Consider the following 24,256-nt stretch of genomic DNA (forward strand, 5'->3'; position numbering starts at 1 on the left):
TTGCCCTTGCTCCCTTGCCTATGGTGATGTTTCTAGGAAGAAGTTGCTGCAGCTGAGGTTGAAGAGGTTGCTGCCTGTGTTCTCCTTTAGGATTCTGATGGACTCCTGCCTCACATTTAGGTCTTTCAACCATTTTGAGTCTATTTTTGTGTGTGGTGTAAGGAAATGGTCCAGTTTCATTCTTCGGCATGTGACTGTCCCATTCTCCCAACACCATTTGTTGAAAAGACTGTCTTTTTTCCATTGGACCTTCTTTCCTGCCTTTGTCAAAGATGAGTTGACCATAGAGTTGAGGGTCCATCTCTGGGCTCTCTATTCTGTTCCATTCATCTATGTGTCTACCTTTGTGCCAGTATCATACTGTCTTGGTGATTACAGCTTTGTAATAGAGCTTGAAGTCCGGAATTGTCACCAGCTTTGCTTTTCTTTTTCAACATTCCTCTGGCTATTCGGGGTCTTTTCTGGTTCCATACAAATTTTAGGATTATTTGTTCCATTTCTTTGGGAAAAGCGGATGGTATTTTGATAGGGATTGCATTGAATGTGTAGATTGCTCTAGGTAGCATTGACATCTTCACTATATTTGTTCTTCCAATCCATAAGCATGGAACGTTTTTCCATTTCTTTGTGTCTTCCTCAATTTCTTTCATGAGTAGTTTATAGTTTTCTGAGTTCAGATTCTTTGCCTCTTTGGTCAGATTTATTCCTAGGTACCTTATGGTTTTGGGTGCAATTGTAAAAGGGATCGACTCCTTAATTTCTCTGTCTTCTGTTTTGTTGTTGGTGTATAGGAATGCCACTGACTTCTGTGCAATGATTTTATATCCTGCCACTTTACTGAATTCCTGTATGAGTTCTAGCAGTTTTGGGGTGGAGAGTTTTGGGTTTTCCTATTGAAATGTTTTTAAATCTACAGTTTCTATTTAATATAGGGTACACACCAGCATTCTTGCTTTAGGGAAACCAGAAGCTCCACTGTAATAAAAGGAAAATAAAAGCTATGTGATGCAGAATCTTATCTTGCCCAGGGCCTGAGCAGTTAATAAAGCCAAGATATAAGCCGCACCTATTAGCAAAATCCAAAAAATTCTCAAAATAACAGTTCACATTTCATACTTTTCTAAAGTCCTGTCAATAAAATCAAGCAAGGGAAAATAGTAAATATGTTTCATTTGTATTTTACAGCATAGATATTAACTGGTTTGTGGTCACAAGGTTGATAAAATATTTTAGGAGAAACCAATACAATTTTGTAGTTTGTTTACGATGTCCAGAGAATTTGACTTCTTACCAAGAGTCACCAAGTCTGACTCTCTTAGCAATCAGATATTAATATTGTTTGAAAGTTTTTGTCTTCATCATATTTGATTTTCATAAAGCACTAATCTAAAGTATTTCAAAATACAGAGCTAATTTATCATTTTTGTGGTTTTTACATACAACTCAAATGCTTGGTGAAAAGTGTTGTATTCAAAGTAACAAAATGCAGCAACCAAAGGTAATTTAAAAGTAATTCTCAAAAACTAATGATGTACTATATATTGGCTAACTGGACATAAAAAAAGGTCCAATTGAAAACCCCTTCACACTACTGCACGCCAACTTACTAATGTTCCCATTTATTCATTTTGATATGTTATTCTCAAAGCATTTGTGTTTTTAAAGAAATCATTTTTTAATTCTTTTTAAAAAAGTAATTCTAACTCCTAGGTGTACCTCTTGAAAATTATTAAAGAAAATCTAATTTATAACCCATTTCTTTAAAATCGTATTCTTTCCTCATTCCTACTGATTTCCAATTTTCTCCACTCCCACTTTCAACTCTCTTCCCTAAATTTCCTTCCATCTGTCTCTTGATGAGACTTTCCCTTTCCTTCTTATCCTTTGCTATTCACTTTTTCTCTCAAGACAGTATCTTCATGCAAATACCCATTTGTGCTTCTACTGTTCAGCCTCTGAAGATTATGCCAATCCGCATAGTAAATTGGTTAGGCAGGAGAACAGAGAAAAGCATTTCTCCTCACACATTAATATTTTCTGTCCCTGTTACATACATATCACCTCTCTTAAGGAAGTCTCAAGATATTTTAAGGTACCCAGCATTCCAGTGCACCTGCAGCTAGTAGTTAACTCTCAATCAAACTTGACAGAAAGACTGAGGTTAAGCAATTTTCTCAATTAAATTGTGGATAATAAGGAATTTGGCTTAGGGCTTTGTCTCCCAAATTAAAACATTTTTCCAGTGAACACCAAGCTTCAAGGCTTTACATGGACAAACACACCTTATCCATCTTCAAAACTGCTTTCACTGGCATTATAAACTGTCCCCACTTTATGAAAACAAAGGATCTTGATTAAAACAAAGAAAATTAAATCTATGATAATAATTTTTTGTGGTCACTGGATGAACATGCACCAGTTTTTTTCACAGGATAAATATGATTTATTCTGATTGTGGTGGATTCTTAAAGAATCACTTCTAATTACACTGCCTGATAAATAAGCAGAAATGTAAAAACCTTTACCCCCATAATTACTAGGGGAATAAGATTCTACCTAACTTTGTGCAACACATAGGACTACTAGGTGTTCCATTGCTAGAATATAAAGAAGAATATAAAGGTCACAACTTAAAATAATATACATCATCTTTCAGGTAAAATAATAGTGAAATCTATGACAAGGAAATTATGTAGTCTACTTCTAATGAGTGATTCCAAGTATTTACTTCCACGTGGTCCACACTGGGAACATCACACTTAAAATCACAGCTTATCAAATGTTTAAAGACCCAAAGAACATTAAATACCACAAAAAGTTTCACCATTCTATGAAAGACTACTAGAGTGCTATATCCATCTAGGCCTAAAAGATCCTAAAATCAAATATGATTTTACTACCTCTTGGAAAGGTGTGTGAGAGTAGAAGGTTAAAATCAATAATATGGGCTCTTGTTTTAAGGTATAAAGATACATGAATTTTGAGTTTTAATTAAAAAGCCATCTCCTCCAGGAAGCTTCCCATGATAAGGGTAAAGCATTTTTTTTTGTCTTACTTAATTTCAATGATCTTAAAACTTTATTCCTATTTGATCTGGGGGTGATTAAATATATCTAGTATATTTGACTTCAGTCAAGCAAGTCTATAAGCTATATATGTATAGCTCTTCAATAAGTATGTAACAGTGAGGGGCACCTGGCTGGCTCAGCTGTAAGCATCTGACTCTTGATTTCAGCTCAGGTCATGTCTCAGGGTTGTGAGATCGAAACCCATGTCAGCCTCTGCACTGGGCATGGAGCATGCTTAAGAGTCCCTCTCTCCCTCACCCTCTGCCCCTCCCAAACCTCCTTGCTCGCTTCAGTTCTCGCTCTCACTCTCTCTCAAAATATAAAATAAAAAAAAATTATGTAACGTTGAAAATATATTTTTGATCTTTACTATCATTACATGGTTTTTAACTATAAGCCTGAGAAATGCGAACATTTCTGATAGAAATTGTATGGCCTACATTAAACCTGTTTGTTAGGCTTTCCCCTATTTTGTTGAGTTTATTTAGTTAATTCATATTTATATCGTTTCCTTTTTCCATGATCAGTGGTCTTCTATTCCTCAAGATTAGCAAGTAATGTTTCTATACTTTCCTAGTGCCTATCTCTATATCCTACCCCTCATCCCCTAGCTATTAAACTAATTTCACTCCTTTCAAACTGTATGCCCTTTCCAACCAACTCTAAATTCTTAGAAAATAATTTTGTCTCCTCATTCACAGAAAATACAGAATCTCTCTGTACTAGTCAGGGTACAGTCTAAACTACTGTAACAAAGAGACTCTAAAACCCAGTACTTAAATAAGATAAATGCTTATTTTCTTCTGACATAACATACACAGGCAGATAGGAATGCAGTCTGGGCTTTGCTCAGGAGGATAGCCAGGATCCCAGACAGGTTGGCTCATGCCCTCACATGATGAAAACTATCCAAGACTGGATGCCATTTTAGTCATTTCCCAGTCAGGTGGAAGGAGAAAGGGTAATCCAGAGTAAGCCACTTACTGTACCTTTCCTAAAAAAAAATATGCACATCATCCCAGTCATATCCCATTAGCCCAAATATAGTCACATAACCACATTACCTGCAAGGAAGGCCATTGCAAGGGAGGCTCTATGACTAATATATTAGAATAAAAGAAAATTAATACCAGAGGACAATTTAGCAGGCCCCATCAAAACAGTAGATAGAAAAATTTTCAAATTATTTCTGTAAATCATAACTCTAACTATAAACCACAAAAAATATACCTGGACCCACATCCTTATTTTTATTCCCTTTGGTTGGTTGAGGACCCATCCAACGTCCTTTCATCTTGAACCTACCTTTATCTCATTTTCCAGGAGCCTTCTTCTGTCATTTATTCTCTTTCTCTTGTAACTTCAAACATACCATGTCTACTGGCTTGGTAGCTTTAAAGTCAGCATAGTGGAAATATTTACACCATAGAAATGGGCAAACGGCACATATCTGAGGGGTTTGTTCCTCTGAAAAGCCAGTTTTTAAACTTTTGTTAGCACATCATTGTCTTCAATTCATTCTTTGCAGACCAGTCAGAGACTTCTTAACCCACAAGGTCAATCATGATCATATGATCAACTTCTCAAACGTCATAAATCTGAGTTAGTTGTCTCTTTCATGTGCTCTTAAAAAGTCTTGAACATTATCATCCTACCACTTATCACACTGTGTTGCAATAACCTGTTTCCTTGTTTTTATTCCCCTATTAGCCTGTTTAAAGATGGAAAGTATTTCTCTCGTGTATTCCCAGCACCTAAACCAATGCCTAACACCATAATTAATGCTTAAAAACTATCTGTGGAATAAATGAATGAAATAACAAATAAATGTGCTTTCCCCCAAATATATGCCAACCTCCACATTACTCCTTTTAAGCAACATCCTTGTTACCCTTTACTCCTCAGTTTATGAACCATACATTTCAGTATTTTATGGATTACAGATAACCTATCCATCCTGATCACACTTTTTAAAAAGTAACAATAAATTTGACTAGGCTCTTAAATATTAGAAGTAGCTACCCTCAGTCACTGAAAATATTCTTTTGCATTTTATTTGCTCATATTGTACAAAGTTTGGCTTGGAATAGAACTGCAGCCTCAGCTTCCACCTGACAGAAGCCTTCTGAGAAAGAAAGTAGTTTTTGACAGCTAGCTTCTGTGGCTGGAGGACTGCCACAAAAAAATCTGAATATGCCGCTGTCCCTTAAAATAAAACCTTCTCCTTCATTCATGTAAATTATGTTGCTTGAGAGGGATTATTTCCACAGAAAAGTACAGAATAATTAATGTAAATGTACAAATCCCATCTCTAACTAGAATTTTGACATAATCTACTCCCAAATTCCATCCCTCAGGAAATTTAGCAAAAGTTCAGTATCTTTTTATGTATATAAATGACACGCCCCCCCAAAAAGTGGGTTTTTTTTTTTAACACTTTATTCCTATTTGATCTGGGAGGTGATTAAATATATCTAGTATATTTGACTTCAAAGTCAAGCAAGCCTATAAGCTATATATGTATAGCTCTTCAATAAGTATGTAACAGTGAGGGGCACCTGGCTGGCTCAGTTGGTTAAGCATCTGACTCTTGATTTCAACTCAGGTCATGTCTCAGGGTTGTGAGATTGAACCTCATGTCAGCCTCTTCTTTTTTAAGATTTTATTTATTTATTTGACAGAGAGAGAGAGAGAGAGAGAGAGAGAGAGGCAAGCAGAGGGAGAGGGAGAAGCAGACTCCCCACCGAGCAGGGAGCCCGACGTAGGGCTCAATCCCAGGACCCTGGAATCAAGACCCGAACCAAAGGCAGACATTTAACAACTGAGCGACCCAGGCGCCCCAAAAAGGGTTCTCTTTGTAAGAGCTTATCTCAGTATCTTGGAGCCTCTTTTTTGTCAAGTGGTAGTAGTCTAATTTCATTTTATCTCATATTCAAATATTACTTTAACTATCTCTAAACCTCTATTTTAAATTAGATGACTTTCATCGATATTGTCTACTCAAATATTAAATCATTTCTTAAACAGAAATATACTGGCCATCTACTGTGTACCTAGCCCTCTTTTAGGCATTGAAAAACCAGAAATAAAAAGATAATGGAAGATTCCTCCCCTTGGGGAGTTTATATCATTGTAAGGAAGAAAGACAGTAAACAGAAACAAATAAACCATATACTTTGAATGAGTAGTAAGGGCTCTAAGGAAAAGAAAGACCACGTGAAGGAATGGCAAACGTGTCAGGTGAGGGAACAGGCAGAACAGGGTGGGCCACCTTAGATAGGATAATCAGACAAGGGTTTTCTAAACTCTGGTGGGAAAAAAGACAACCAAGTGCACAGTGGAGGGGAGAGCAGAGGGAATACAGCAGCAAACTCAAATACCCTGAGGTGACTAGGAGAGTAGTGTGTCTGACTGACAGAAAGTCAGTAATGATCGGAGAATAGTGATTTTAAATCACATGGTCTCCCACCATATTTAATTTTATTTTCTTTAAGAGAGAATACATACTCATAATGTTAATCATAAGCTTATCAAGCCACCAGCATGAAGTCTCTGCACAGAATTGGGAGTGGTGGGCATTGGCACATCGTTGTGAATATTTCAGATACAGATATAACTAACTTCAAAAGCATAAATTAAATAATTAACAATACTAAAGCATAACTTAAAAATTAAGAAATGATGAGTTTTGAGTTTTTATTACCTTTTTCTTTAATAGTATTTAATTGCAAGTTTGTACATTTTGATTTTTAATAATGGCTATGTTTAATAACTGGGTGACAAAACTCCTTAGAATTTAACAACTGGTTCCTGGCTCCAGTACACCACTAATGCATGCTCTCTGTGAGTAAGGACCCTTTAAGCTGCCCAGAAACCTGAAAAGATCTATGGAACTATTTAATTTCTAATTTCATATCCTGCTCCCTGCTGCCACATGGTTTCTCCCATTTCCCCCCACTCACCTGAAAACAAACAAACAAAAAATAAAATAAAAAGGGAAAAACTGGTTTGTAGATATATCATTTGTGGCATATCCTGGAAAGTAAACTGAGGTTGTTCGTTTTTTTTTTTTTTAATTTTTATGATTTCTCACATATTACTGTTAAGGTCAAAAGCCAGGGTTCTAGGATTCCATACTAGTTCTTAGCAGTGAAAAACTAATAAAATTGTTTTCAGGTAATCATATAACAAACTTAAACTTAATACTAAGATTACTAAGATGCTCTTTAACGTGCCTAAGCATTGAGATAAAAACTAATGATTATGTGACTATATGTCTAAGCGGAAGGTAACTTTTTAAAATGCTAAGTTCTTTTTGCAAAAGCAAAATACACAAGGATGAAGTACTAAATAACTAAGATTACCATGTTCCAAGTAGATAAATATAAGAGCATTGCTAGAACCGTAGCACACTAAACACTAACTTATCATGAGTATGTATTTTTATTCTTTTTCTATTCTTAGCCACATTGTCATTATCACTCATTGATATTCCATTTTAACAAATAGCTTACCAAATGTCAAAAATTTTCACTGTCGTGCTCGCTTCGGCAGCACATATACTAAAATTAGAACGACAGAGAAGATTAGCATGGCTCCTGAGCAAGGATGACATGCAAATTCGTGAAGCATTCCATATTTTTCAAAAAAAATTTTTTTCACTGTCTGTTGGAGGCCTAGAGCAGATGTTACGATTTATCTTGAAGAGAAAACAAACAAACACACACAAACAACATGTAATAGTACTCCTAAAGTTGCAAAAAATTAGAACAGCTTACAGATTGGCTCTCTAGTATAAGGAAGAAAGAGTTTAAATAATAATAATAAATTATATTAAATATATAAAATTCATTGTGTATATATATATGAAATATGAAAGTATAAAATCACAATGGTGTTTAAATATGTACTTCAGTTTTAAGCAAAGTGTACAAATTACAAAAGATCATGGGCTTACACAGGGACAACTGCAAAATGGGTTTTTTTAACAATAATTTGTCTACATCACTATTTTAGCACATTTTACACATATCAGAAGACAGATGTACAATTTTATGTATGGAGAATTGTTTTAAATGAGCTGTACATAGTATCATAAAACCTAAGCTAATAGGCAAATTGGCCTTAAGGCTTTACTAACAAATGTAGCTTTCAAGAACAGCAAAAGAAATGGCCTGGATACTCATTAAATAGAATCGACTATAATTCACTAACTCCCTAGTGTGGTACTACATTTGGTATCAGAATAAGGATTGCCTTTGGCTATAGAGTTTACTCCAAACCATGGACAGAGTGGACTGTTCCTCTTTCACTTAGCTTATTACACATCAGATGGAGCATTTAGTTAGTGTGGCTTAAGGAACAGATTATGTTCTAAATCACAAGAACTTGGTTACTGAAGAGCAAGAGTCTTAGTTAGTTATATGTGGTCTAGAAATCCATATGAGTTTTGCAATATAAGAAACCTGCAATAAAATATAAATAAAATCTACTAAATAGTGGAAATGTTAACTTAGCAATATTATGAAAAGTAAAGAAAAACTATGATTAAAAAATAGAACAGAGCCACCATAACCAAGTAATCAATGTTAAAATCCTAATAATATAACATATTGATACTATATAATTCCCTGATAGAATGCACCAGAAAGGGCATTCTTCCTCCAAATTCATAACCTTAATCAAATCGTAAGAAAACATCAACAAGCCCAAATTGAAGAATGTTCTACAGAATACTTAACCATTCATTCAAAGTATCAAAGTCACAAGGAACTGGCACAGATTGGAGGTAAGGAGACATACATGGTAAGTAAATGCAATGTAGGAGACTGGACTGAACCCTGGAACAGAAAAAGGACATTAGTGGAAAAACAGGAAATTGGTTAAAGTCTGTAGTTTGTTAATAGTGATGGGTCACTGGTAACTTCTTTGTTTTGTTTATTCTTCTATGGCTATGTGAAGTGTTAACCGCAGGGAAGCTGAGTAAAGACTACATATGGAAACTGTACTGTCTTTGCAAATCTCCTACAAATATAACATTATATCAAAATTACATGTTTAAAAAACACATGAATTTACAATACATAAAATGTAGAGAAAAATAGAAATTACATATTTTATCACCAAACAAATCAAACATTTGATTGTTGATTTGCTGTTGATTTGATTTGTTATTTTCTCTTTTTCTGTCTTTCTTTCCTTTTCTTTATAGTACAACCTCTGAATGCTTGTCTTTGGTAAGGCTGACCAGTACTGAGAAGGGCACTCATTCTGCAACGTGAGTGCCTAGCTTCAGATTCTCTCTCTACCACTTACTGTGTGATTGGGGCAAACTACATCTAAAAAATAAAATTTAAATTTAAAAATTAAATTAAATTAACTTCTTGTGCCCAGTTTCTTTACTGTACAAATGGGGAAAATAATATCTGCCCTATAGAGTTGCTGTAAGAATAAATGAATTAATATATGCAAAGCACTTAGAACAGTGTACATAAAGTGGGCACCATTTGACAGAAGTTTGGAGGCAGAGTGACATCTCCCACTCTAGAAGGCAAAGTGGGATAACTCTTTCTCTACCTTGACTCTCTTACTATAATGCAGCTGACATTACTGGAGGATGGCTCTAGTTGATCAGATACTTGTGACTGAAATTTTGACTCCTGAAAGTATAATGTGTGAAGGGGCAGCATTATCAGAATCAAGCAAGCAAAAAGTTTCCAGCCCCAGCACTCCAGACAAACTCCCCAGATGGAAATCAGGCTGTGCTCTCAGCTGCTTACCTCTTTTTTGCTAGTCATCTTCCCCATGCCCCCCTAACTCCAGTGTTCCTCCTGCTCTGTGAGCCACTGTATGCCCTTCCAACAAATTGCCTTGCTGCTCAAGTTTGTAAATGTTGGGTTCTCTTATTTGTGGCCAACCACAAACATGCTGTGTGTGTGCCCTGATGCTGCTAAGTCTGTGAGGAGAGGTGTCCCTGAGTCTTCTTCTGAAAACACTGTCCTCAGATTACACTTTTACTGAAAAGAAGTTTCTTGAGTTGGTGTTTGAGACAATAAGTTAAAGGGAAAGGAAACCCTATTGGAATGTAGGCTTATTGAGGAAGGACCCACAGTCATTTCACCGTATCCCAACTGTCCATCATGCAAGTTCTCTCCAGGTCCAGGATGGAAAGCAAACAAAGGTGGAGGTCCACTATTCATGGAGATTTAATGGACAATACAACTATTGATTAGACTGATGTAAAAAATGGCCCAGTTTGGGTTTGCTCTCAAGACAACTCATTATACATTAAACACTAGAAGTCTAATATGTATCCTTCAGTGGGTGCCTCATAATTAGACTTTGATACTAGAGAAGAGCCATGGGTATCTTCATGTTTTGCATGTTGGAAAAATTATTTGGGAAGATGAATAACTACTGAAGGGCCTAGATTACCACGTAAATGCAATATTACTTATATGATTGATGAGACCTCAGGAGAAATTCATTAGGCCTTATAAGAAAAACTCTTAATTAAAAATTCAGATTATTAGATTACAAACTTGGATTGGATAAGATTTCATAAGAAACTACAAAACAATGCCGAAATAGTTAATCATATGAAAGCACAAGCAAAAGTCTCCACTAGCGTTTGTGAATGTAATGTACAATGAAAATGTACAATGCTATGCACTGCTAATCAAGAATCAAAAATTCTGATGAAGAATCATAACATTAGTATGATATATTTAAAGATATTCCCTCAAAAAAAGATATTCCCTCATTGTGAACATTGTATTAATTTTTAAAATTCATCCTATTGTGAAAGACAATTTATCATACGATCTCACGGATATGAGGAATTTGAGAAAACAAAACAGAGGATCATAGAGGAAGGGAGGGAAAAATGAAACAAGATGAAACCAAAGAGGGAGACAAACCATAAGAGACTCTTAATCTCAGGAGACAAACTGAGGGTTGCTGGAGTGGAGGGGGGTGGGAGGGATGGGGTGGCTGGGTGATGGACATTGGGGATGGTATGTGCTATGGTGAGTGCTGTGAATTGTGTAAGACTGATGAATCACAGACCTGTACCCCTGAGACAAATAATATATTATATGTTAACAAAAAATAATAATAAATAAAATTCATCCTATTGTAATTCTGATAATTGCTTGGTTTTGTATTTTACTATGGACTTGCTGGATATTTATGCAACTGCAAACTGTTCAGAAAAAGGTGAAACAGAAATGGAGATAATTAAAAAACTATAGCGCAACTATAAAGCAGTAGGAAAAATGAGAAATTGCAAGGGTAAATATACAGTTCTAAAAAAAACACTTAATTTTTCCCTAGTGCCAAAAGGGAAGAGTACTCCTCCCTCTCCCTTTAGCATTTACCTTAGAAAACTTGATCAAATGCTTTCTCTGTCTTTTTGAGATGTATATACATTTTTTAAAAGATTAATAAACCTCACACTGATTCTACGTCCCAGGAATGCATTTCTCAGAGACCTCAGAGCAATTTCTTTGAAGTATGAACTTCTAGGAGGGTGGATGGCATTCCTTTCCCGGGCCCTGTGGGAATTTAAACCTCTGTGCTTGGCTTCTTGATGCTACTTCCTGCTTGTAGCGTCATAAAGATACAAGTTGAGGTGCAAACTTCCAGTTATACAATAAATGTTATGGGGATGTAATGCACAGCATGGTGACTATAGTCAATAATATTGTACTGCATATTTGAAAGATGCTAAGAGAGCAGATCTTGAAAGTTCTCATCATAAGAAAAAAAAATGTAACTCTGTATGGTGCCAGATGGTAACTGGACTTATTGTGGTGATCATTTCACAATGTATACAAATACAAATCATTATGTTGCTACACCTGAAATTAATATAATGTCAGATGTCAATTATACTTGAATTAAGAAAAAAGATATAGGAAATCTTATTTTTTTCTTTCAATAAAGACAATTAGCAAAGATGTAATGAATTGTATCTGCCTACCTAGCTACATTAAAGTAGCTAGGTACTCTCCTCAGCAGATTGCATGTGATGTGCATCTCAGTCTGATTAATTTTTATACAATAATAAAACTGTTTCATTCTTTTCTACATGGGAAGGATTCACTGGGATCCCAAGAGATTTTATTTCTAATTATATTTCCCCAACCCAGCTTAGGGATATAGTGGGAATAATTCCTACAGAAGCTCATTAACTTCTCTCTGAATAAACCCATGCCTAGTTGTGGAAAGCCATGTAGGATACGCCATCTGACACAGAAACATCAAATAAAACAAAAACTGATTAACAGAATCTACCAGCAGTGCTGGAAGGAAAAAATAAAACAAAACTTCTGAATACTGTGTTTTTTTATGTTAATTCAGTTCTTACTCTATCAAAATAAGGAGCACTAGAAAGATGTAATGCCAACACACAAGTGAATAGTGTTCCCATGACACAATAGGCAGTGAACGACAAACACTTGAAGGAATTATAATATGGTAAAATAAATCTCCCAGAAGGCTGGAGCTATGCCAATTTTAACTCATTTTTTTTACAACGTTCTATAAAAATGTCAAAAAACTTTCAATGTTAAAGCTGATGACATTGACAAGATTGAGTGATCATAAGGTTTGAGTGCCTAGATACGTGGTTTTGTACAATGGAGAACGAAGTGTATTCATGATGTTTTGCAAAGCTAAAAGCACTTTCTTGGATGATTAGTTGTTTGCAGTACAGGTCATCAAAGAAAGACATTGTCATGTCTGTTTTTCTATTCTTCTGTACAATGTGTGTGAAATAAAGAACATTTCCTATATTGCGGACTGTAAAACACCAGTATCCCACAAGATATTATTTATATTCAGTGAGAAACAATAAAAGCAAGGACGTTTTCTGGTTAAATAAATCTGAGAATTCCCTACTTGAAGGCTATGAGGAAACATACCATAAACAATCCCAATTAATTAGAACCTCCCCAATTACTTGACCATGAATTCTCCTCCCCTTTCTTTTTACCCATTTAATAACAACAACAATAATAATGATGATGACAAAATAGCTATCACTTATTAGGCACTTACTATGTGTCACAGTTTTATGTACTACTTTACATGCAAGGCTCACTTAATCCTTACAAAACCATATGAAGAACATACTATCATGGTTATTCCCATTTTACAAATGAAGAAACAGAGGTTTAGAAGAATTAAGTAATTCGCCAAGGTCACCCAACTTGTGGTAGAGAAAGAACCTGAATCTAGAAAGACTACTTTTGTTCAGCTGCCTCTCCTTCCTTAGCAGAGGGTTGCGCACGCTCAGACCATTCACTACCTCAGGAAGGTTATTGCTTTCACTTCAATTCTTCCTACTTGCTTCTTTGAATGATTTCCATTCCATGCTTGGTTGGAGTTATGTTCCCTGGTTTCCATACTTATCAGCTGTGCTATCATCATTTCATTGTCCTTTCCCTCTGTTTTGGCTGTGCTTCCCAAGTTTGTCCTCCACAGTACTCTGTGTCTCTATTCCCTCACCTAGATAATAGTAAATAGAATAGTGATACTACCTGCCTCATAGGTTATTGTGAGGCTTAAACAAACTAAGACCTCCAGTGAAATGTCCTTTGAACAGCCGTCCGGCCATAGCAGGAGCTCAGTGAATATTAAAATTAATATTCACCACCTGTGTTTTTCTTGCTATTTTCCTCACTGATTCAGTCTCTACACAGCCTCTGGGTGATACAGAAACAATATACTGGTAACAGGTGTATAAGAGCATTTGACTGCCTAAAAATGTAGTGTATATACACTGTAGGAGGATTATAAACCAGTTTTTGAGTTGGTAGATCTTTATTTCTGCCAAGGGTATGAAGTAACAAAGAAACAAAAGGTCTTCATACCTACTTTCAGAAGAGCAAGATTTTTGCTCTTTCTTTCTTGCCATGCAGACTATCTGTTGCTTTTCTCAGTCTAGTTTCCATGGTCTTGCAATAGAAAGTCCCTTGGAATCTAGCAAAAATAGTCCTTGTTTTTGTTCCTGATGTGACTTTGTGTGTTTCCCTCTGTTTTTGTAGATATTTAAGTTGGAAGGTAGGAATGAATGCATAAGAGGAAGCCACTGAGAGGCTATTTTTAACCAAAATCATAAAATCTTCTCTTAAAGGATATTCTTCAGACAAAATTCGCATCTTCTAAAAGCACTTCTGAGATTTTTTTTCCAGTTCCTTACTTAAAACTTGGAGATTTGCTTATTTGAAGAAAGCAGTTATATAAGTTCAGTGTTACTTCATGCATGAATTTCAGAGAAGCCTAAAATCTATATAGTTACATCTACTTTAAAGAACTATTGTGTAAGACTGATGAATCACAGACCTGTACCTTTGAAACAGATAATACATTATATGTTTAAAAAAGAGAGAGAGAGAAAAGATAGTAGGAAGGGAAAAATGAAGGGGGGAAAATCGGAGGGAGGACAAACCATGAGAGACTATGGACTCTGAGAAACAAACTGAGGGTTCTAGAGGGGAGGGGGGTGGGGGGATGGGTTAGCCTGTTGTTGGGTATTAAAGAGGGCTGCGTGGAGCACTGGGTGTTATGCACAAACAATGAATCATGGAACACTACATCCAAAACTAATGATGTAATGTATGGTGATTAACATAATAAAATTAAATTAAAAAAAGATATAACATCAATTAAAAAAAAAAAGAACTGTATGGGCTAACAAATCAAATCACTGTCAGTTGTCAGTTTGTATCCCTTGATCTGTACAGCAGTAAATTATAACTGTATTGCTTCCACCCTTTGGATCTAAAGCTGGCTTGCCCAGTGCTTGGGGCAGCACTGGCTCTCTAGCCTAGAGAAGTGGCTCTCAACAAGGGCTATGGGGAGGTGTTCTTACAACTTATTCCCACAGAGATTCTGTTATTGCTCTCTCCCATGACTACCTAAAGAGGTAGTATTATTGCCTAGTAATGAATAATAATAACTACAGCAGCTAACACTTGAAGGGTTTACTCTGTGCCAGGCACTGTTCTAAGGGCTTTATATATATTAACTCACTTAATTTCATTCCCACAGCAGCCACATGAGGTAGGTCCTATGATTAGTCCCATTTTAGAGATGAGGAAACGGAGGCAGAGAGAAGTGAAAAAACTTGTCCAAGGTCACACAGCTAATAAGTGGCAGGGCTAGTAAACGGCACAAGAGATTCAAATCCAGGCAGCCTGGCTCCGGAGCTCTTGCTCTTGATCTCAAGACCGTGCTGAATGAGGGCGGTGTGGGACTCCTCATCTACGTGAGGGATGGGTTGGGGAGGGAGGTCTTCATCTCTACGGCCGCTCCACTCCCAGCTCCCCACCTAAGATTAGCCTGAGGCAGAGTAACCCTGTTGGTTTGTTGATGATACTTCTTGGTGTCAGTAAAGACTAATGAAAGGGAAATTTAAAGGCAGAACCAACAGGATTTGGAAATTGATGGATAGAGAGCGAGTTAGAGCCTGTTTGGTAGAATGCACTGTTAGCAGAAATAGAGAATCGCATCTGCCTTCAGGGAACTTCAGCTGCATTTAGGAAAGACCAGAGTGTAAACACACCATTTGAATTCAATGAAGAAAAGAGTATGATTTGCTCCAGGTGTTATAGTAGGACAAAGGAGGAGCACTTTACTAGCTGGGCAAGGAAAGATCATCAAAAAAGGCTTAAAATACCAAAGTCCATTTTCTAAGATTATAGACCAATAAATCCAGTATTCCCCCTTTACAATCAATCAACAAAAACTTTTTTAAAGTGTTGCCTCTGCTTGTAATAGTCAAATAGAAACACTGCAATTGCATTAGAGGTGATTCTAGTGTTAAATTTTCTAAGTATCTATTAATTTTAAACTATTTCTATCAAAATGTCTTATCCACAAACTTTTCGCTTTTTGTTGTTTTTGTTTTGTTACCAAAAATGGGCCACATAGGTGATGGGTATTAAAGAGGGCACGTTCTGCGTGGAGCACTGGGTGTTATGCACAAACAATGAATCATGGAACACTACATCCAAAACTAATGATGTAATGTATGGTGATTAACATAACAATTAAAAAATTTTTTAAAAATGGGCCACATAAACTCTACATGTAATCTAAATATATTCTTGCCCTTCTCTATATGGTACTTTTAAGAATATTCATCACCTGGGGGGCGCCTGGGTGGCTCAGTTGGTTAAGCAACTGCCTTCGGCTCAGGTCATGATCCTGGAGTCCCGGGATCAAGTCCCACATCGGGCTCCCTGCTCAGCAGGGAGTCTGCTTCTCCCTCTGACCCTCCCCCCTCTCATGTGCTCTCTCTCTCTCTCAAATAAATAAAATCTTTAAAAAAAAAAAGAATATTCATCACCTGTATGAAAGTACTGAATTACTATATTATGCATCTAAAACTAACATAACACTGTATGTTAACTAATGGGAATTAAAATAAAAACTTAAAATAAAATTAAAAAAGGAAAACCATGAATGGTATAGCTTTATAATGAGTAAATTGATCGTATTTCTGGGAATACTATAATAAAATTTTGTTAAAGCCTATTTAAAAAAAGGAATATTCATCACCAGATAGGAAACACAGCTGCCATCCTTTTAGAAAAGAGTTGTGAGTAATGGTTTATTCTGCATTTCTAAATATCAGGTGTTCTAAAAAAGCTTAAGAGAGTCAAGGTATTTTTTTGTCCCTAAATATTCCAGGCATAATGCAATTCTCACTGTTCAAATGCTTTCATTAAAATTACTTCCATTAATCCACAAATTATACACTAAAGCACAAATCTAACTAAACCCTTTTTTAAAGGATGACTTTTTTTTAAAGGGTGATGTGACCCTTGGTCGTATCAGAAATAATCACAACAGAAATGATTCAAGTTAAGGATGGTCTTCAATGTTGGTGATATCTAGAATCAAGCTGTACCTTGAAATTTGCCTAAAAATCGGATCTATTGTGTCTGCATTGTTCACCTTCTTGTGATAAAAATAGAACTCACTGAATTGAATTGCTGAGGTTTCTAAATATACAGAAAAGAAAATCTCATATAAGAAAACACAAGAGAATGAAGAAGTAGGCTATGTACAGTTTCTGAGGTTACCACTGGAGACATAATCACCCAGATCAAGGAAGCTGAGTTAGGTATGGAAGACTGGCACAGTGAGGGAAAAAGTGGAAGAACTGGTCTGCCGTCCAGGTGTCCCAACTCTAGCTCTAGTTTCGTCACCTCCCAAGCTCTGGCCCTCAGCTTCAGCATGTATAAACTTAAGGCATTGGACTAGACAATGACCAGTGTCAAACTGTGCAAAATCTAAGATCCTAAACTCTCCATTTGTTGTCCTACGGTCTTAAATTCTGCCTTTTCTGTCATGTGAACAATTGCATGCTTTTCACTATTAAAAATTATAGTCTAAAATCGCATGTGGTTTTAGATTATCACTCAACTATTTTCTAAAACAGAAATGGAGTGCTTTTTACCTAGTGCAAGATAGTTAATCACAACAATGCTACTTAGCCTACTGCTTTGGGGAAACACCAGGGATTCTCTGAATTGCTTCTTTAGGGAACAATGAGACTAAGTAATCATTAATTCATTAATTCATTCAATACACTTTCATGAAGTACCCCTATGTGCCTAGTCCTTTTCTGAACATTGGCAAATCAGAGATGAATGTTAATAATCTTTTCCTTCCAGGGGCTCACAGTCTAATGAATGTGAGATATTACTTCCAATTAAAATACAGTTTTTTAAGTGCTATGATAAGGCTGTAAATAGAAAACTATGGAAATTCAGAAGAGAGATTTTGATTCATTCATTCTACAAATATTTATCAAGCACCTGCTCTGTGCCAAGCTCCACTGTAAGTACCATGTTATATAGCAGTGAAAAATAAAAGTAAAAAAGACCCTGCCCTAGTCGTACAACAGAAAATAAACTCCCCAAATCAAATAATATACACAATATTGCTGTATACTGATGAAGGCTATTAAAAAAATAATAAAACAAGGGGAGATAGACTGCTAAAAGATTCCATTTTAGGCAGAGAAGTCAGGAATAGCCTCTGTGTTGATGTGACATTGGGACAGCCATGAATGATACAAAGGAACACTACGGATATCCAAGTGATTGGTCCAGGCAAAGAGAGCATCTAAGGAAAAGGCCCTGAGGCAAGAACCCCCTTAGCATGGGAGTGGAGAGGGACAGGGAAGGTTACAGAGTCCCAAAGCAGCTAAGGATTAGATCATTTAGAGCCTGCTGAACATCACAAGGAAGTGTGATTTGCTTCTGGGCGGATGGAAAGTCACTAAAGGTTTTTGCAGAAGATGACATGATCACATTTTTATTTGTAAAGAATGACTCTAGATGCTGCATGAAGAATAAACTATAAAGAGGCAGAAGTAGAGAATAAGAATGGAAGCATAGACAAAAAATTCAGGAGGTAATTATTGTATTTATGTTATGATATACATCTTTGTGTGATTAAATCATATTCTAGGGTATATTAATATATAATGACAAATTATATTTCCATGTTTATATTTATATCATTATATATATATATAAACCATATTATTTGTACTAAAATATAACATTCTTTTTTTTAAAGATTTTATTTATTTATTTGAGAGAGCGAGAATGAGAGAGAGAGAGAGCACATGAGAGGGGGGAGGGTCAGAGGGAGAAGCAAATTCCCCACCCAGCAGGGAGTCCGATGTGGGACTCGATCCCGGGACTCCAGGATCATGACCTGAGCCGAAGGCAGTTGCCCAACCAACCGAGCCACCCAGGCACCCTAAAATATAACATTCTTATATTCCAAGATAATCATTACATTCAAATATATTTTATATATAATACATTATATAATTATAATATGTAATTCATGTTGTATTATTATACTGTTCTTTATTTTAGTATTTTTAGAAAAAGATGATGATGCCTTAGAGTAGGGGAAGTAGCTGTCAAGGCAGAAAGAAGTACTCATTTGTGAGAAATATTTTGCAGTCAGATCTAACAGGACTTGCCAATGGTTTTTCTGTGAGCTGTGAGAGAATAAAGGCATTGTGGAAGATTCCTAAGTTTTAGCTTGAGCAATTATGTGAATAATTATACCATTTGTTGAAGTAACAAAGAATAAGGTGAAGAAGGTATTAAGAGTGGGGCTGAAAATGAAAAGTTTTATTTTGGACATAATAAATTTGGGATGAGTGTATATGAGATGTTAATTATGTATACAGGTCTGGATAGAATGGTCAAAGGAGTCAGGGTTGGAAACACAGATTTGGGTTATTTATGTGTATTTAGCCGCAGGATTGGGTGAGCGAGTACAGGATGTGGAAAGGGAAGAAAAGAATTATGATAATTGAGCTATCAAGTACTCTAACATTTCAAAACCATGAGATTGAGAAACCAGCAAAGGAGCCATCAGTTGGACGAGAGAAAACCTGGGCAAGTGACGCAGGTAGCAGGGTGACTTGCTCCATCAAGACCTGCTAAGGAGGATGATGAGTCCCATGAGAACTAAAAATTGACTAGGGCGCCTGGGTGGCTCAGTTGGTTAAGCGACTGCCTTCGGCTCAGGTCATGATCCTGGAGTTCCCAGGATCGAGTCCCACATCGGGCTCCCTGCTCAGCAGGGAGTCTGCTTCTCCCTCTGACCCTCTTCCCTCTCGTTCTTTCTATCTTTCATTCTCTCTCTCTCTTGAATAAATAAAAAAAAAAAGAACTAAGAATTGACTAGAGGATTTACCAGCTGCTTCTTCTCCCTGAGATGCTATTCCAGTTGTGCACACAGCCGACAGTCTCTCTTTCCTCAGCTCTTTACCCAAAGTTACCTTCTCAGTGATGCTGGCAATAGCCACCCTATCAAAAATGTCAACCCGATCTCCCAGTTACCTGTATCCCCTTTCCCAGCTTTATTTCATCTCCTTAGCACCTTATCACTATCAGTAGACTAGATGTTTTACATTGTCTATTTCGCTCATTGGGATAAATCCATAAAGGCAGGAATTTGAGACTGTTGAATTTATTGCTATTTCCTCAGCACCTAGAATAGTGCCTGCTATCCAGCTGGCCCTCAGCAGCCCAGTAAATACTGACTGAATGACTGAACAAAGCCATCAACCAGGTGGTTGATTTAACTAGAACATCAGTTCTAGGAGCTTCAAAAAGTTGGCCTTTTTCCTTTGTTTTTTAATCAAAGCTTAACTGTGGACTTAGACTTATCCTCCTGACTGAGGGTTGCTGGAGTGGTCGGGGGTGGGAGGGATGGGGTGGCTGGGTGATAGGCATTGGGGAAGATATGTGCTACGGTGAGCGCTGTGAATTGTGTAAGACTGTTGAATCACAGATCTGTACTTCTGAAACAAATAACGCAACATATTTTAAGAAAAAAGAAAAAGAAGAAGATAGCAGGAGAGGAAGAATGAAGGGGAGTAAGTCAGAGGGGGAGACGAACCAGGAGAGATGATGGACTCTGAAAAACAAACTGAGGGTTCTAGAGGGGAGGAGGGTAGGGGGATGGGTTAGCCTGGTGATGACTATTAAAGAGGGCACGTTCTGCATGGAGCACTGGGTGTTATGAACAAACAATGAATCATGGAACACTACACCAAAACAAATTATGTAATATATGGTGATTAACATAACAATAAAAAAGAGATTAAAAAAAGGAGGTGAAAAAGCAGTGAAAAGTAAGTGTGTAAAAGGAAGAGATACTTGCATGTTTCTTAAAAATGTTAAAAGACTAGCTTGCAAAATGTCTATCAGACATTGTGTAAACTACTGTAGACTTTGATGATGCAAGAATATATAAGGCAGCGTGACCACTCTCAAGGAACATTCAGTCTGGTGGTAAATGGAAACTCGTAAATGGGAAAACTACAGCATAGCATCATAAGTGCAAACATAGGTAAGGTCACTAGAGGCCTAATCAACGTGAAGTCAGGGCCGGACAAGTGGAGAACTGGGTGAGATGTCACCTGTGCATGACAGAGAATACATCAGAAAAAATCTGAGATTTAAGTCCTTTGTTCCCTGAGTATATATTGACATCTCAGCACCACATTAGGCACTGGGAATATAAAAAGCAAAAAAAAAAAAAAAAAAAAAAAAACCCACAACCTCTCCCTTATAGAATTCAATCTAGCAAGACTTAGAACCAACCTGTGTGAAATCAGTATTGCAAACAAGTACTTGTTGAAATGCTTTATAGGGGTCTCCTGGGTGGTTCAGTCAGTTAAGCATCTGCCTTCAGCTCTGGTCATGATCTCAGAGTCCTGGGATCGAGTCCCACATCGGGCTCCCTGCTCAGCGGGTAGTTTGCCTCTCACTCTCCCTCTGTGCTCTCTCTCTCTCTCTCAAATAAATAAATAAAATCTTTAAAAAAAAGAAATGCTTTATAGGTCCTGAATCAGCCAATTCTAGGTAGCCATGCTACACACCACAATGGCCTACACTGGAGCAGCTACCTGATGTTCTGATGAATAGTTCTGAGTGACATCCAAGCACACCCCATCACTGGCCCAATGGTTACAGAAAAAGTACAAGGTTTTATTTAAGCAGAGGCAGTCAACTGAACTATACACATTTTGTTTAAAGAAACGCATTTGGGGGGCGCCTGGGTGGCTCAGTTGGTTAAGCAACTGCCTTCGGCTCAGGTCATGATCCTGGAGTCCCAGGATCGAGTCCCGCATCGGGCTCCCTGCTCGGCGGGGAGTCTGCTTCTCCCTCTGACCCTTGCCCCTCTCATGCTCTCTCTATCTCATTCTCTCTCTCTCAAATAAATAAATAAAATCTTTAAAAAAAAAAAAAAGAAATGCATTTAGGGGCGCCCGGGTGCCTCAGTCATTAAGCCTCTGCCTTCAGCTCAGCTCATGATTCCAGGGTCCTGGGATCAAGCCCCGCACTGGGCTCCCTGCTCGGTGGGAAGCCTGCTTCTCCCTCTCCCACTCCCCCTGCTTGTGTTCCCTCTCTCGCTGTGTCTCTGTCAAATAAATAAATAAAATCTTTTAAAAAAAAAAAAGAAAGAAATGCATTTAGCTTTGGCATTTCAAACTGAGATAAGGCACTGGAAGGCTAGATGCTGGGATAAAAAAATGCAAATCATAACATTTCAGCATAAATTTTTAGATTTTCAGATAATTCATTTCTAAGTACCAGCTATCATTCTAGATAATTTTATACTGCCACTGGTACCTGCCAACTTCCAAACTGAAAGGACTCTAAGGAATGAAATGTCCTTAGGTTAAGGCAGGAGTAGGAAAAACAAATTCATTTTGCAAGAGCTAATGCTACAAATTCTTATGAAATTAGATATTTGGGAGTGAATTGTAATTAAATATATGGATAGCCATATAGCTTCTTTCTTAATAATTTTATACATTTTTTGTACATATAGTGAAAGAAAACTTCAGGCAATCATGCTTCCCTCAGGAAAGACAACCATGACATCAGGACTTTTCTTTCTTTTTTTTTTTTTTAATTCCAGTATAGTTAACAGTGGTTACATTAGTTTCAGGTTACAGTACAGTAACTTATATTTCTCAATGCTCATCAAGCTAAGTGTACTCTTAATCCCCCTTTACCTATTTCACCCACCCTCCATCTACATCCCCTCTGTTTGTTCTCTATAGTTAAGAGTCATCAGAACTTTTCTTGAACCTTCCTGAACCACAGTATTATTTCACTAATTGAGCCCATGGAGAATGATACTTTTTTCTCAGATTTTTACAGTGTTGCTTATTCTGAAGAGTATCTGTAATGGAGTTGGCCAATTAATCAGGAACCTTGCAAAATTTTCAATCTCTAATTATTAAACCTAGAATTCTTTTTTTAAAAAAAAATAGTGTTTAGTATTCTATTTCTAACAAAAAGTTAAGAGGAATGTTCAGAAATGTGTGCAACTGAGTGATGTCCAAGAAAGTGTAAGATGATATTGACTTCAATGACTATTAGGAAAATAAATCCTTCCCTCCACATCTCTGACATAAAATCGTAAAATGTTGAAACATAATCCTCATTTCCTTCTGTCAATGACACATGGGAGGAAAAAGCATTTGAGCAAATGAGGAGATTCCTAGAATCAACTGTATCTGTGATGGAGGAATAATAAATGTTTTTTAATAACTCAGACAAGTCAAAGGGTGGGAACAACTTCAGCAAAGGAGATGATTTGGGGGGTGAGAGGGGAAATAAAACCACTTTAGGGAAGGCTGTGGTGGTCTATGATCTTGTAACTATTTTTGCATAACTCACTATTGTTTCTCTGCCCAGGTTATCACACTATACCTTTTCTTTCATGAAAAAGGTACAAATGCATAAAACTAAGTCAGCATGAAATGTTTTGTCAAGAAAGCCACCACCAAGGTGCCCATCTATCCTAAATTTCCTTCTCTGCATATGTACAAATATAACTGTGTCTATGGTTTCAGTATACTGCTTTAAATAAAATTACTGAGTCTTCAACAAAACCTAAAATCTACTTCATGTCCTCTATTTAAAAAGGCAATAAGGGGTGCCTGGGTGGCTCAGTTGGTTAAGCGTCTCTTGATCTCTGCTCAGGTTGTAATTTCAGGGTTTTGAGTTCGAGCCCTGCATTGGGCTCCACACTGGGTGTGGAACCTACTTCCAAAAAAAGGCAATAAAAAGTGTAGATACATTTCTGTAAAAAAATTAATGTGCCAAAATGTCATTACCTAGAGGGTCAAATGTACAGGTATATGGAAATACCAAATGCACAGAATTATTCATTCCTTGTGAATTAGGTGTTTGCTGTACTTTTGAGAAATAAAACCTTAGAAAACATTCTCTAATTATTATGAAAGGAAGAGAAGATTGATATAAGACTGTATCTATTAAGTCAGGTCTATTTCAACTGCTGAGTTGAAAGAAGAGGACCTAGCACTCCTGCTTTAGAGTGAGTTTAATTCACATCCCTTCTGTCTGGTGCTAGTAACGTTATTAGTACTCCACTTATATCCCCGTGGTTTTCATCTCTACATTACAAAGGCTGCTCACTGTGAACACCTGAAGTTCTCTGCCTTAGGGCTTCTCTCTGGCCACAGGGAATATGCTCAACCTGCATGCAGGACAAACTCAGAAGTTCAGAGAGTCAACACCCACAGAAGCAGCTCTCAATAAGTGATGGATGAGGAGTGGAGAGGTATAGACCCAAGCTGCCTCACTTAATTG

The 24,256-nt window shown here is 36.9% G+C and overlaps 1 protein-coding gene and 1 non-coding gene across 6 annotated transcripts in view; one reads left to right on the forward strand and one right to left on the reverse strand.

Annotated features, from left to right (window-relative positions):
- MAPK10 (mitogen-activated protein kinase 10) overlaps positions 1-24,256 on the reverse strand; it is a 556,562-nt gene that overhangs the window by 240,266 nt on the left and 292,040 nt on the right. The gene's annotated exons all lie outside the window — the stretch shown is intronic.
- On the forward strand, positions 7,607-7,711 carry LOC112836197 (U6 spliceosomal RNA). The gene has a single exon (XR_003211423.1). It is a non-coding gene; the product is annotated as a U6 spliceosomal RNA (small nuclear RNA).

The sequence above is a fragment of the Callorhinus ursinus genome, unplaced genomic scaffold (assembly GCF_003265705.2).
Source record: "Callorhinus ursinus isolate GAN/ISIS: 27379988/994484 unplaced genomic scaffold, GSC_fseal_2.0 scaffold4, whole genome shotgun sequence".
NCBI classification, from domain to species: domain Eukaryota; kingdom Metazoa; phylum Chordata; class Mammalia; order Carnivora; family Otariidae; genus Callorhinus; species Callorhinus ursinus.